At 43.6% G+C, this 15,077-nt stretch overlaps 1 protein-coding gene and 1 pseudogene across 1 annotated transcript in view; both read left to right on the top strand.

Moving 5' to 3' along the window:
- The window catches only part of LOC126016100 (signal recognition particle subunit SRP72-like), a 190,014-nt gene that overhangs the window by 96,197 nt on the left and 78,740 nt on the right, over positions 1 to 15,077 (top strand). The window lies entirely within an intron of this gene.
- LOC126016831 (uncharacterized) lies at positions 4,852 to 4,975 on the top strand (annotated as a pseudogene).

The following is a 15,077-nucleotide window of genomic DNA, read 5'->3' as shown; positions in this document are numbered from 1 at the left end:
TAAAGCAATAGAAAGAACTTTCAAATACCTAAATCTGTAGTTTTCATACCCCTGTTAGATTTAGTTCCTTCTGAAGCAAATAAGTTAAGTTCTATTAATTATGCCTTAGTAATCTATTTAAAAGTTATTAAGGATAGGGACTGAGGGGTGGCACAAGGCGTAAGGCATATGCCTTGCATGCGCTAGCCTACGATGAACTGTGTTTGGATTCCCCCGGCGACCCATATGGTCCCCCCAAGCCAGGGGTGATTTCTGAGCATGTAGCCCCTGAGTGTCACTGGGTGTGGCCCAAAACCAAAAACAGGGGCCGGAGAGATAGCATGGAGGTAAGGCATTTGCCTTTCATGCAGAAGGTCATTGGTTCGAATCCTGGCATCCCATATGGTCCCTGAACCTGCCAGGAGCGATTTCTGAATGTGTAGCCAGGAGTAACCCCTGAGTGCTGCTGGGTGTGACCCAAAACCAAAAAAAAAAAAAAAATTAAAAGTTATTAAGGATGAGGTGAAGATTTAATGCAGCTGACTTCAAGTTCAATCCCCATCAGTGCATAAGATCCCCAGAGCAATACTAAGTGTGGTGCAAAGCTATTCAATACACTTAGCAACTAAATAAACGTTTATGAGTTTATTATATTTGGAAGAAATAATGTCACAAGAAATCCATTGAGGTCCTAAAATGGTAGTTGCAGAGGGGCAAAGTAACAATATAGTACTTAGGGTGCTAGTCTTGCATGTGGCTGAGTAGGGCTAGATCCCTGGAATCACAGGTGGCCCTCTGAGCCTTGCCTGGAGTGAGCCCTGAGTAGACTTAGGAGGAAGGCCCAAGCACTATGGGGCGTGGGCTCAAAACCAAAGTGGAGAGAAAAATCATAGTTGCAGCTATTTTCTCTAGTTGGGAAACGATCTTATACTGCTTAGAGTGAAAATGTTATCTGCTTTCCTAAGTTAATAGAAAATTACTATGGCTGAAGAAATGATAATGCACTTTCATATTTTAAATGTATCTAATTTATTGTATTGTAAGGCCAGAACTCAGTTGATGTAATATTAGCATAACAATTGGTATTGCATGAATAGGAAATATTTATAACATATCTTTAATATAACAAAATAGAGTATTCTTACATTTCATAGAATTGATTCTCCTTCAACTTACCTATCTTGGAGACATCTTTGAAATATGGATTTTTCCTAATTTTCTAATGTTTTACAAGGTTCTGTGGTATTTAATATGACCATTCTCCCACTTTCTTCGTGGTATTTTATTTCAATATTATGAAAATTAATTTTATTTTAAAGAATTGTGAAGAAATATGCTTTTGTTAGAGAAATTCAATTTTTATGTATTGTTAACCCCTTTTTCAAATACTAGTTGCTTCTTTGTAAAAAGTAAGTGTTTGAAAGCTGCAGGCAAATTGATGCTGGTAAAATTCAAAATTTGTTTTTAACAGACATTAACTAAAATCCTAAGCCGCCTACTACTGAAGAAAAATAATTTTTGAAATTAATTTGACTATGGACTTTCCCCTTTATACAAATGAAAATATCTTACGTATTTGCATCTATGTACATGGTGGAACTTCACAAAGAAATTATTTTATGAGGAGGCTGGAGCTGGAGCACAATCAGGCTTGACTTGGAGGAAGAAATTATCCAGACAGTTTGGATTCATTGTTGATATTGTTGATTTTGTTTGCTTTTTTCTCATTTGTAAGTTCCTCTTTCTTGCGTTTCCTTTTTCTGGGGAGTAGAAGTTCCCATGATACTCACATGGCCTGGGGCGCTCTCAGCAGTTGAGTTCAAGCTCCTTAGGATGGGATGTTGCTCCTTAGTCCTCCCGGATTGTGTTGGGAGCGTCCGTAGGCATGCCCCATGCAGCTGCTGTGCTCAGAGGACTCAGTGTTGTGAATCGGGGTCGACTGCATGCGCCTCAACTCCTGGCTGTCTCTCCAGTCCATTTATACTTCCTTTCAACCTGTCCATTGTCTTATTTTTGGTGTCATTTTTGTGATATAAAACCTTTTTATATGCATACATAAAATTATTATATCTTGTTGTGTATGTAAATATTTCAATGGGATTATTATGTTACTGACCCTACTCTGATTGGTGATTGTGCCCTACCCTAGGGTGTGACCTGGCATTCTGCCCCCACCCTAGGGCAGCACCTGATTCTGCTCCCACCATTGGGTGGTACCTGATCCCACCATTGGGTGGTACCTGATTCTGGGGTGCCAGGGCATGCCTAAGTTTTTAGGGGGCTCAGCCCACCAGGTGTATCCTCATGGGGTTCCTCAAAAGGGCCGCTGTGGACGCCTTTTTCCCCTGCGTGGATGGTTGAGGAATTTCCAAAGAGACGCCTGGCATTACATTTTCAGCCAGTATCTGACTATCTCTCCTTGGTTTATATCAGGCAAAATATTGACCTCTATCAAATAATTTGGCCCAGAAATTCCAGTACCAAAGTTTATTTGAGAACCCCTTTTTCTGGATATAGTCAGCCCTAAAAGCAAAGACAATTTTTCTCTCCTTTTCTTTCTTTTTTTTTTTTTTGGTTTTTGGGCCACACCCTGTGACGCTCAGGGGTTACTCCTGGCTATGCGCTCAGAAGTTGCTCCTGGCTTCTTGGGGGACCATATGGGACGCCGGGGGATCGAACTGCGGTCCGTCCTAGGCTAGCGCAGGCAAGGCAGGCACCTTACCTCCAGCGCCACCGCCCGGCCCCTTTCTCTCCTTTTCAAATATGTTCTTTGCAGCTGCAGTTTCTGGCAGAATACAGATTTTTGACTTTTGACCCTCCTTTATAAATAGGGAAGCTCATTCTTGGGGATTTGGTACCTCCCTTCATTTAACCTCTATAACAATAGAGTCCAGCCTAGAAAGACCAAGTTTCTAGATATTTCCTATTTTCTCCTAATCCTGATTTTTGCATTTTCAGTAAGCTTGCAAGGAGTTGTGACCTTCTCTCTTGTAACTTAGAATTTTTAGTCACACCCATATTTTAGGTATTGCTATTGTTATATGAGGCTTTGTGATTACAATTATTCTTCACCTGTGGCTAATTTTACCTCTCTAATTCCCCTGCTCAAAAAACTAAACTTGTTGCACTCCTGCCAGAAACGTGTTGACCCCACATACTGTGTGTGGTATCATTACTTTATATTTCATATTCATCTGCTCGTGTTACCCGTTTTCCTCCCATGAAAGGACTATGACCCATGAGAATTGCTGAGATGCAAGACGTCTACAACACTGGGGTATAAAACAGGGGTCTGTGAAAGGCAAAGGGCTTTTTTTCTGGGGCCTATTCTGGGGCCTTTTTGGCTTTAGCCTCTTCATGGAATAAAGAGCTGTTTCCTTTGGAAGACTGACTGCCTGTTGGTTTTCTTCCCACTTCATTCACCTCAGAACTGCCAGCTGAACAGCGTAACAGATGCATGGTCCAATCTGGAGGAGAAAGGCCCATCAGGGGCTAACTTGCAACACTATGGTGCCTGAACAGGGAATGAACCCTGGACCCTCCTATTCATGGGAGGGGTCTTGGGAAGGTTAGATAAGGCCTTTGACTGGGAGGGATTAAGGAATTTGCCAGCATGGAGACATGGATGAAAGAAGTTAAGACACGGTCAAGCTAAGAATGGGAAATGCTTAAATAGGTTTATGATATAGGCCACACACGTTATGGCCAGGCCAAATAATACTGATATTTCCTGATGCCTGTCTCTGCATGAGTTTTCTACCCACCGGGAACACCTGAAGTTGCTGACCCGCTGGTTAATGGTGGCCGGGGCCTAAGAACAAAGGCCTCCACCTCCATCCAGCTCCATCTTACGGGCCTTATTTATTATAAACAACATATCTGTTCCCCTTATTCACAAATTATTGTGATTTCTATTACTACTTAGTAATATTACTATTAGCAGTATAATAATATAATGTAGTAATGTTTACTATTACTGTTTAGTTCAAGTTATTTTACTTACAGGGAAATAAATCTTTTGATGTACACATTTAGCTCAAAAAAGGAAAAGAGCTGCATTTTCTTCTTTTTAAATAGATTATGTAGCATCAGTAAGACTGTGAAAACTGTTGAATGATATTAAGCACTAAAGAGCTTAATTATTCTCTTTCTTAAAAGGGTTCGGCCAACTACTAGAGAGCTATGGTGCTATAATGCTGTCGTTGCTGCAGCCAGGCTCCCTCTGCAGTGGATATGCAGTCCAGGTGTAGTATTCTCAGTCCTAAACTGGCCTTGCCAACAGGATGGGGGCTCTCACCACCGATCAATCGCATGCCCCACTGCATATTCTAGGGAAGCTTGTCTGACCATCAACTAGGAGCTAGTCTTCATTTGTGTCGAGGATTTTTGCATAGAATATTTAGATTTGCCATTCTATTGTGTGCACTGAACAGTAGCATGTTAATGCAATATAAGATTATCACATGCTGGAGTTGAAACCAAAAAAATATATACTCAGAAATATTCTAACATAAAGTAGGTCTTACTGTAACTGAATGCAATAGATATATTTTTGTTTTCTTTTTAGTTTTTTGGAGGGGTCACACCTCCAATGCTCAGGGGTTACTCCTGGCTCTGTGCTCAGAAATCGCCTCTGGCAGGCATGGGGAACCATATGGGATGCCGGGATTTGAACCACCATCCTTCTGCATGGAAGGCAAATGCCCTGCCTCCATGCTATCTCTCCAGCCCTGCAATAGATACATTTAAAAAACCATATCCATATTGTTTTTACTAATCAACATATAAACTTTTGAGATACAAATGAACTATTTAAATATATAGCTTGAGAATCTAAATAAACATGTGATCCTTCTCATAAAAAATCATGGTATCATTTCTTGGCCTTTTGACTATGTTCAAGTGTAGTATCTGTTCTTATCAGTTTAATAAAAAACTTTATATTTCTGATTCATATGTGTATGCATAAATGCTAAATGACATAACAGAAACTCAAGAACTATTACACTTACTTAAAAATATTTACATTTTTCCTAGCCAAAAAATCATAGATGCTCAATTCCCATTTTTCTTAACCTGGTTATATGTATAGGAAACTACTTTACCGAGCAGCACAGTCATAAGCCAGCAGCTGTCTCTGCCAGAAGGTCCCCATCAGTTTCATGATCTCCTCCATCAGGGCCCAGCTGGAACAGCTGAGTAAAGGAGAAAAACAGATGCCAACTATTCAGTTATGCATGCGAGGATAAGATGCTAATAATTTTGTGCATGTGCAATCCATGCTGGATTACACAGAATGTAAAAATATCAGAATGTGGTATGATGCGGTGTTGAGTCCCTTCTCCAGTGTGGGCATTGACAGTGCCATGCTCGAACCCAGCACTTTCAGGACTCAGGGCAGGACAGTCCTCCAGAGCCATCACAGCTCCATGCGGAGGTGCCGGTCGGTGGAACCAAGTACTGCCAGGGCTGGGACTCAGGCTCTCACATGTGCCTGGTATGTGCTTTGTCCTTTTACTAATGATAAATTACTATTGATCATGACAAATACTGCTCCCCTCTACATTTTAATGGTTGGTGAAATGTACAAAACATGCTTGAGTTGTAAAATCTGTCCATAGTTTAATTGTCAGACTCCGTTCTCCTCATTTATACTCTGATCTCTATAGTGCTAATAGTCTCTTCTATCATCCATGCGCATGTACACACATGCAGAGCCTCTGTGGTGCGAAGGGGGGAATCATGAGGCGCCATGAGCACATTGGGACTGCACAGGCAAAGCACATTCAGGTCTGTTCCTCAGCGCACACTTTTCAGCTCACTCTTGAGATTACGTGCTAGCACTAGAATGAACGCTGTGACACTGAACTGTTAGATTTCCACAGACAGCTCACTCAGCTGTGGAATTACTGTGTTTGAAGCTAAAGCTTATAGTGTATCAGTGAGCAGCTTTAGAACTGCTCTCAGGCAACATTTTTGTTCACCTGCATTGCTCTGAGCCAGAGGGAGCAGGAGCAGCGGACAGGCGGTTCAGTTCCAGTGCTCAATTCCTTCCTTTGACTGATGAAGCCATTCAGAGCAGGAGTAAAATCTAAGCTGATCCTTTTCTCTTTTTCATTTTAATTTGTATATTTTCCATGAGGACTAAATTTCTGAATGCAATGATAAGTTCCTTATTTCCCTTAAATGAATCTTGAATCATGTTCCTTTTCATAAATTAATTTTTCTCTTCTCAGGGTTGTTTTCCAGTTTAAAAGTTCAGTGAAACTAGGTGATGGCACAGATGTCAATGCTGGTCAGATGCCTCAGTTATTATACAGGTACGTAGTAAATGCTGCATTAATGACCACAGTGTATTCCTTTATCATCATGAGGTGGGGTTGCTTTAAAATATGTGTCTTAATAAAATAAAATCAAGTACTTTAAGGAATATTTCAAGATATTTAAGTATTTTAAAAATATTTAAGGGTCAGCAATTTATCCAACAACAAAATAGCTACATTGATTAAGAACATTGAATGTTTTCCATAGTTCAGATATTTTTCACATCCAGCTTAAGTTTGTGTAATGTTTTTCCATTTCATTGCAGTCACCATGATTTTCAAAATGGCTACTAGTCAGGTTTCATGTGTAGAACCATGTGATAGCGCATCCGCCACCAGTTCTCTTCCTTCCACTCCTGCCTCAGCACCCCCCCTTGAAAACTCTCTTTGCATGGTAAGTTCAGTGCTTTAGACTGATCTTGGTTCCTATTTCCTTGGGCCCTTTTTTTAATTCCATTGTTAGACTTCTTTCCATCCCTTTTATGAGTAAGATTATTCTGTCACTGTCCCGCTCATTCTGACTGACTCCACACAGCGGACTAATCTTCAGGTCCATTCACATAGGGCTACTAGTTCGGTTTTATCTTTTCTTATAACAATGAGTATTTTATTGTGTAGAGGTACCATAGTTTGTTTAGCCACTCATCTGTCTATGGACACTGGGATCGTTCCCAGATGTTGGCTATTGTGAATACTGCTGCAATGAATTTCAGAGTGCAAATGTCTAGTGTGAAGAGTTTTGGGGTCCTTAGGTTAGATACCAAGAAGCAGGATTGCTGAATATTTATGGAGGCCTAACCAAAAGTAAGACCAAAAAACAACTGGGTATAGCCCCCTCACAAAAAAAAATGTTTTCCCTGTCACTTTTGAAGTGTGAGTCAGTTAGAAAATGCTCTCACTGGGGCCGGAACAATAGCACAGCAGTCGGGCATGTGCCTTGTGCTCAGCTGATCCAGGACCAAGGTTCGATTTATGGCGTCCCATATGGTCCCTGAAGCCAGGAACGATTTCTGAGCACAAAGTCAGGAGTAACCCCTGACCGTCACCAGGGGTGGCCCATAAAAACAAACAAAAAAAGTTTTCTCATAACTGACACTGTGAATGATATTCATATTATGATGGCTCATCCCACGAGCATTAGGTCCTTGGAGCAATGTGGCTTCTATTTAACAAAGAAAAGATTTGGTGGTTTTTATCTTTCCCTAAAAGGTTTATGCTGATCTGATTCTCTACTTGCTTTTTCTTTTTTCTTTTTTCTTTTTTCCTTGCTTTGGTTTTTGGGTCACACCCGGAGCACTTAGAGGCTACTCCTGGCTTTACGCTCAGAAATCGCCTCCTTAGTCTCGGGAAACAATATGAGATGCTGGGATTCAAACCGCCATCCTTCTGCTTGCAAGGCAAACGCCCGTCCTACTGCTGTGCTGTCTCTCGGGCCCCCTGATTCTCTTCCATCTTAGTACATTTCTTGAGTATGAATAAACACACACTTGACTGATTAAAAGACAGGACACTATGACTATGTTTCTACTCATGGGTGACATAGATTTCAGACCTTTTAGGTTAGACCATAAATTATTTGAAAAGGAAGACATGGAACTGGGTCCAAATAAATTAATAGTCTGATTATTTAAAGTAAATTTCTAGAAGGGTAAGTAGAAGCACTAGGAACTGAGTATGATGTTTCTTTGGAATTAATTGAGTTATAAAACATCTCTCTGGGCAGATTTACCCTTTTTATTTATTATTTTTAATTCAATTGCACCCTTGAGAAATTAAATTGAGCAAATTAATAATATGCCCCCCTGGAATGCTTGAAGGTTTAAAACAAATAATTTCTGAAAATTCCAAACTTAGTCCTATTGCACCAACTAGAAATTGATGGTCTCCTTATTAAAATTATATATTATATATCAAAATAATACATATTTTTATATATCAAAATTATATATTATTGTCGATTATTCTACAACATTTAGGGGTATTGGGCCACATTTGGCAGACCGAGAGAGACTGGGCAGTATGTCGTCTACCATGGGCAGGCCTCACTGAGCTTTGAGGGTTCCAGGGTTTAAGGGTCTGGAAAGATTCTCCTGTGATCCAAGGATAAAGAAACCAAGCATCTTGGGGGTGCTTAGCAATTCTGAAGCTGGGGAGTAGCAAGCCCCTGCATAAACTCTGGTTGTCTGAGCTGGTCGCCTTGGGCAAGCAGTGGGGAGGAACAGTTCAGAAGGTCTGAAAAACCAAAGCACTGCATAGACTGTGGCTATCTGGGCTATTGAAGCTGCTGGGTCCACCTGGCCCACTGGATCTGCTGAGGCCATCTCATTTCTTTCTTTTTATGTCTGTGGGTAGGGGCCAGCTGAGAGGAACCATGCTGCCGGCCCTTTTCCTGCCTCTACCCTGCCTCCTTTGCTGATGCTACCACTTTCATTGTCGATGCTTCCAAATCCATTGTGTATCACAAGGCCATCTAAGCTGCTCCTTACACCAAGGCCACCAAAACCACTGTCTTTGAAATCCCCGCTATTGTTGCCTGAGGTGATGTCTTCACTGTGCCTGCCAATGTCAAGGCCAACATCTGTGGAGGACAGTGAAGAGTGGCAGGCTTTGGGTTAAGTGTGGGACTTTTGAGTCGTGTCTTCCCATTCCCTCTGAATGCAGGTTGGCCATTCTGTTCCAGCAAATATGCAGTCAGTGCATATTTCTGAGGCTACTCAAGTTCAAGTCACCAGGCCATTGAAACCGCTGGGTCCACCAGGGACACCCATGCCTCTGGATCCACCGGATCCTCTGAGGCCATCTAATTTGATTCTCTTTCTGTTGATAGATATAGGCATGCTCATATTTTCCATGCTGGCCCTTTTGCTGCCTCTGGCACTGCTTACTAGTGCTTTTCATGCAATTGGCACTGGTTCTGCCAACACCATCATTGCTGCTCTTTAGAACAAGGCCACCCAAATCTATGCCACTGTTTTTGAAGTCCCAACTCTTGCTGCCTGGCAGCTTTGATGTCCTCGCTGTCACTCCCGATTCTGGGACCAATATCTGTGGAACACAGGGAAGAGTGGTAGGCCTTGGTTACATGAGGGTTCTTGAGTCGCAACTTCTAGTTCCTCTGAATGGCATTCGGCCAGTCTCACGCAGCAAATAATCAGTCAGTGCCACCTGGCCATGAGGATTTGTGTAGCTGTCCTGGTCTGTCCCTGCCAGCCAGACTGACAATGGCTGCACACACAGGTAGGCACCCTCCCCTCAGGGCTGCAGCCGGACCAAGGCCATGGTTGGTTGGGGCACTTGACTTGCATGTGGCTGATACAGGTTTGATCCCTAATACTTCATATGAATCTTTGTGGAAGTCTTCCAAGGATGGGGAACCAGCCTAAGCATCTGTGGGGTGGCAGGGCAAGGTATGGGCATCTCCCTGTGTGTAGACATAGCTGGCAAACTTTGTTCCCAGCCTCTGTGCTAACGGTTGTGCTTCCCTCCTTCCAGAGACCCCCAAGGTAATATGGGGATGATCCCCCTAGTCGATGCTGTGGGCAATACTCTGGGCAACAGGACCATCCTGGCAGATCTCCCCAGGGACCTGCCTTGGCTATGGCCGCTCCTGCTCTGCCTGCCTCCTTGTCCTGCCTTCCAACCTCTCCATCCTTGAGCTGATAAACTTTCCAGCCATTCCACCCTCAAGCCATTCCACCCTTGTCGGACCACATACGATGCTGGAGATCTAACCGAGGTCCATCCTAGGTCAGCCCAAGGCAAGGCAAATGCTCTACTGCTGCGCTACCATTCCAGACCCTTTGAGCAGCATTTTGTCAAAAAGGTCACATCAAGTCACCTAAGTCTCTCTTGGGTAAGGAGATGAAATAAGGGGCCACATGGGCAGGACCTGCCCCCGCATCGAACCCGCATCAGTCCTGGGTCAGCTGCATGCAAGGCATACCCCCTGCCACTTCGCTACCACTCTGCCCTCACAATTTCTTATGGAGTTCTCAATTTTTAAGTCACACAAAGTAAGACAATAGAAGGATGGATTACATGATATGTTTATGAAGTGGATATATGGAAAAGATTTGAGTGCCATGTGATTTTTAAATCAAATGTATTAAGCTTTTAAGTCAGCACGGGCCATCCACCCTGTTATATTTTCTCAGTTCACTCGGCCCCTCGCTACTCTGAGAAGACCAGAGTAGATCCGGCGTGCCAAATCTCCCAGTAAACTGGGTTTTCGGACATTGCTGGTTTCTACACTGTGATTTTCTAATCAAATTTATTGCAACCACCCTTTGAGGCCATTTAAGCCTTCAGGTCTGCACGGGCCATCCAAGCTGTTGGGCTCTTCCAGTTCTCTCAGCCCCTTGTTATGCCCAGGAGACTGGAATAGACCCTGACAGCCAAATCTCACAGTGAACTTCATTTTTTGCCATTGCCCAACTTGCTGGTTTCTCCACTGGGTCCGCCTGCGAGTCCCATGTCTATGGATTCACTGTTTCTGAGGAGGCCATTTAGTTGTCTTTACTAATGGATCCACCGAGATCAACCATTTGGTGTCTCTGGTCCTGACTCTGCTCTTGCTTCTTAGGCCAATTCTATGGCTCTGCCAAGGCCATCTATGCCGTTCCGGACAACAAGGGCACCCAAACCTCTGTCAACATCCTCTCCATCGTGCTTGCTACCTGCTGTGATGTTCTGACTATTCCTCTCTGTTCCTAGACCAGTATCTGTGGAGGACAGAGAAGAGCAGCATTGGTTATGTGTGGGGCTCTTGAGTTGCATCTTCCTGTTCCCTCTGATTGGGCACTTGGCCATTCTCTGGCAGCAAATATGCAGTAAGTGCCACCTGGCCATGAGGACCTGCCCACACCAGTAGGCACACTCCCTCAGGGCTGCAGCTGAACTAGGGAAATGAATGGGTGCTGAGGAATGATACAGGGCTGGGGGTGGTTTGCTGGGAGGAGGGAGAAGGCCAGGTTCTCTGCTCTTTTTCCTGGAGCAGAGGAATGGGGAGGGAGTCTTACCTGGCAGAATCTTCCGTCTTACAAAAGAACCGTCGCAGACAGGCATAATCAGAAAAGTAACGTGTGTACCATGACTGTGGTACCCAGAGCCATCGCCACTCTTAAAACACCGTTTCTATTCACCATAGAAACAACTATGGCTCCTCACCCCTCCAACAAAGATATTTAAAGGGTTTTGCTTTGTCAAGGCCAGACACCCCACTCCGAGTGGGACTTGTTGGGGCAGGACAACCTCCTTCCATCTGGACCCAGACACTCCTCCTCCCCTACCTGGAGCCTCTCCCTGGACTTTCTCCCTGCCTGACACTACCCTACCCCCTAGAATTAGCTCCTTTCTTATAGGGACCCAGCTAGGGCTGAGGCTAGACCAAACCAGTCTTTCAGGACAAGGTCACTGGAATCATGACGAGTCCTATTAACTCCCCTATATTGTCTTGTATGTTCTCGACTGAGCAGCTTGAACGAGCATTTTTTGTGTGTTTGTTTTTGGTCTTTGGACTGAACTCAGTGATGCTCAGGAACCGATTCTGACTGAACTCAGAAGTCGCTCCATATGGGACAATATGGGACCCTATGGGATGTCGGACCATATGGGATGCTGGGGATCTAACCGAGCTCCATCCTAGGTCAGCCAATGCAAGGCAAATGTTCCACCGCTGTGCTACCACTCCAGTCCTTTTGAGGAGCATTTTGTCAAAAAGGACACATCAAGTCACCTAAGTGTGTCTTGGGTAAGGAGATGAAATGAGGGGGCCACATGGACAGGACCTGCCCCCGCATCGAACCTGCATCAGTCCTGTGTCCACTGCATGCAAGGCATACCCCCTGCCACTTCGCTGCCACTCTGCCCTCACTATTTCTTATGGAGTTCTCAATTTTTAAGTCACACAAAGTAAGACAATAGAAGGATGGATTACAGGATACGTTTATGAAGTGGATATATGGAAAAGATTTGAGTGCCATGTCATTTTTAAAAAAAAATTTATTAAGATTTTGTTTCCGCGTGGACCATTCATGAGGTAGGATTGTCCCCCTTCACTGGGCCCCTAGATATTACAAGCATAACAGAGTACATCTGGTGTGCCAGATCGCCAGTAAGCCTAGTTTTCTGACATTGGTTTCTCTACTGGGTCCACTGGCGACACCCATGTCTCTGGATCCACTGCTTATTATGCCATTTATTTTGTCTCTTGTAATGGGCCAGATGAGATCATCCACACTGCTGGCCCTCTTGGTGTCTCTGGTCCTGCCTCTGCGGATGCTTGGTCCAATGACCCTGGCTCTGCCAAGGCCACCAAAACTTCTGTCTTTACCGTCCACGCTCTTGCTGTCTGCAGTGATGGTCTCACTTTTGTTGGGGATTTCTTCACCAGAATCTGTGGACGACAGGGAAGGGCAGCATTGGTTATGAGTGGGGCTCTTGAGTCGCATCTTCCCGTTCCCTCTGATCAGGCACTTGGCCATTCTCTGGCAGCAAATAGGAAGTCAGTGCCACCTGACCATGAGGACCTGCCCACACCAGTAGGCACCCTCCCCTCAGGGCTGCAGCTGAACTAGGGAAATGAATGGGTGCTAAGGAATGATACAGGGCTGGGCTGGGCTGCTGGGAGGAGGAAAAGGCCAGGTTCTCTGCTCTTTCCTCTAGAGCAGAGGAATGGGGAGGGAGTCTTACCTGGCAGAATCTTTGGTCTTAAAGGAGAGCCATCGGAAACAGGCAGCAGCAATAGTAGCATGAGTACCCCTGTGGTGCACAGTGCCATCTTCAGTCCTAAAGAACGGTTTCTGTCCTCCATAGAAACAAATATGTCTCCTCAGCCCTCGAACAAGGATATTTAAAGGGGCTTGCTCTATGAGCTCATCAGGCAACATCATGAATGCCACTGAGGGGCGGTGCATGCTTCTGAGGCCTTCGAGTCACCTGTGCTCTGCCATGAGGTCTGCCTTCATTATTTGGTCCTTTCTCATTGCCTCTGCAACAGCTCTCCAGAGATCCCGTTCAGGAGTTTCCCACCTCAAGGCTGTGAAGTGTCTATGAACTGTCTTAAGCTGTGGCTTGTACATGAAAGTCTGTATCACTCCTTCAAATCACAATATCCTCATTGCATAGAATATTCTCAGTGACTAGTTCACTCAGTTGAGTTCCATGGAGTTTTTTCTGTATCCTTCCATTCCCACTAACTCAAAGTCGCATTTCATTGATCTGTGAATCTTCTGGGACTCCTTTTGTATGGGAGTTCTTTGAGTTTTTTATTCTGCCTTGGACTTTGGAGTACAATAGACTTGGAGATTTTCTACTTGGCTTTATTTTTCTTGGACACTTAGGGGTTCTTGAATAAGGCTCTCTGTACTCCTCACCTCTGAAAAATGCTGACAAGTGTGTTGTTTTCATATAAAATAAAATGTCTAAATTCTTAAAAAAAATCTTCCAGGAATGATTTGAGCACAGATCCCTGTGTGCAGAGCCAGGAATGAGGCAAATATAAGCCCTGAGCAATTCAGTGTGTGTCCTCAGATCAAAAATAAAACCAGTGATAAGTAGGAGAGAGAATGAAAGAAAGTAAAGATATATATATATATATTAACAAATAGAGAAATAAGGGTCAAAAAGTGAAACCTGCAGTCTGGTCTATCATTAAATTTTAAGACTGACAGCTGAATGGATCAGATCAGGGTTTCTGTTTGTCAAAGGTCGTTACTTCTTTCCCAACAGAGTCGAGAGAGCTGCTGAGCAAAGTGAAATTCCAGTCTTCTAGAAGTGTGTTGTAATGGATGTCAGGGACTTTGTACAATAATATTCATTTACCCTTCGCAACACTGGCCTGTGTCCCTCGTGACTCTATGACTCCTTGGGAAAAATAAGAATATTGCATGGTGGCTTGTGTCTGAGAAGATTCTAAGAGCTCACTGACTGTCACACATTGTGTTTCAATATTTTTCACGGTGGAGCAACATGAATCCCTGAGGTCCATTGCAGGCTGATCTGAGGCCCCAGTTCAAAAAGAATGTCATGAGGAGCCCATTGCCTCCTTTCAGAGTCACCCCACTGTCCGATCTCACTGTCTTCAGTTCATGCAGTAGGGATTTCTGAGCCTCGAGCCAGGAATAACCCTTGAGCACTGCTGTGTGTGACCTCAAAATTAAAAAAAAAAAAAAAAAGATCAAACGTGACTGCACGAAACAATTGCCTATGCCTTGAAAATTTCTATTGCCCTCGTAATAGCAAATGACTGTAAGTACTTGGGGGTTAAGGATTCTTTTAAAATTAACAGTAATTTATATTTCACTGAATCAGCCGGGCATGAATGCAGAATGTGAAGAGGATATGCAACTGTGCCCAACCTTGTGACACATAATTTTTGAGGGGGTTGTTGGGCCATACTTGACGGTGCTTACTCCTATGTGCTCAGGGTTTACACCTAGCAGTGCTTCGCAGGCACTGGACTGGCTTGGCTGCCTGCAAAGCAAGTGCTCAACCTGCTATGCTATCTCAGTGAGCCCTAATAGAGCCTTTGGAAAAAATATCTTTTATTCTTCTAAAGAAGAAAAATTGGAATACATTGTAGTTGGACATATTTTTTGTTAAACTTTTTCTGGAATCCTCTTTGTGTCTTATCAACTTACCTTAAACAAATGATCACTTCTGTAATTGAAATAACAATCATAAATGAGAAGTGTGCTCTTTAAGAGAGAATTTTAAATTTGAGAAGTCATCAGGGATTACTTCATAGTGCCTACTTTCGGCCAATGTCTCTAAACA

Source organism: Suncus etruscus, chromosome 8 (genome assembly GCF_024139225.1).
Source record: "Suncus etruscus isolate mSunEtr1 chromosome 8, mSunEtr1.pri.cur, whole genome shotgun sequence".
Taxonomy (NCBI): domain Eukaryota; kingdom Metazoa; phylum Chordata; class Mammalia; order Eulipotyphla; family Soricidae; genus Suncus; species Suncus etruscus.
Note: the sequence above shows the minus strand (reverse complement) of the source record. Positions and strands in the feature narration are given on the sequence as shown.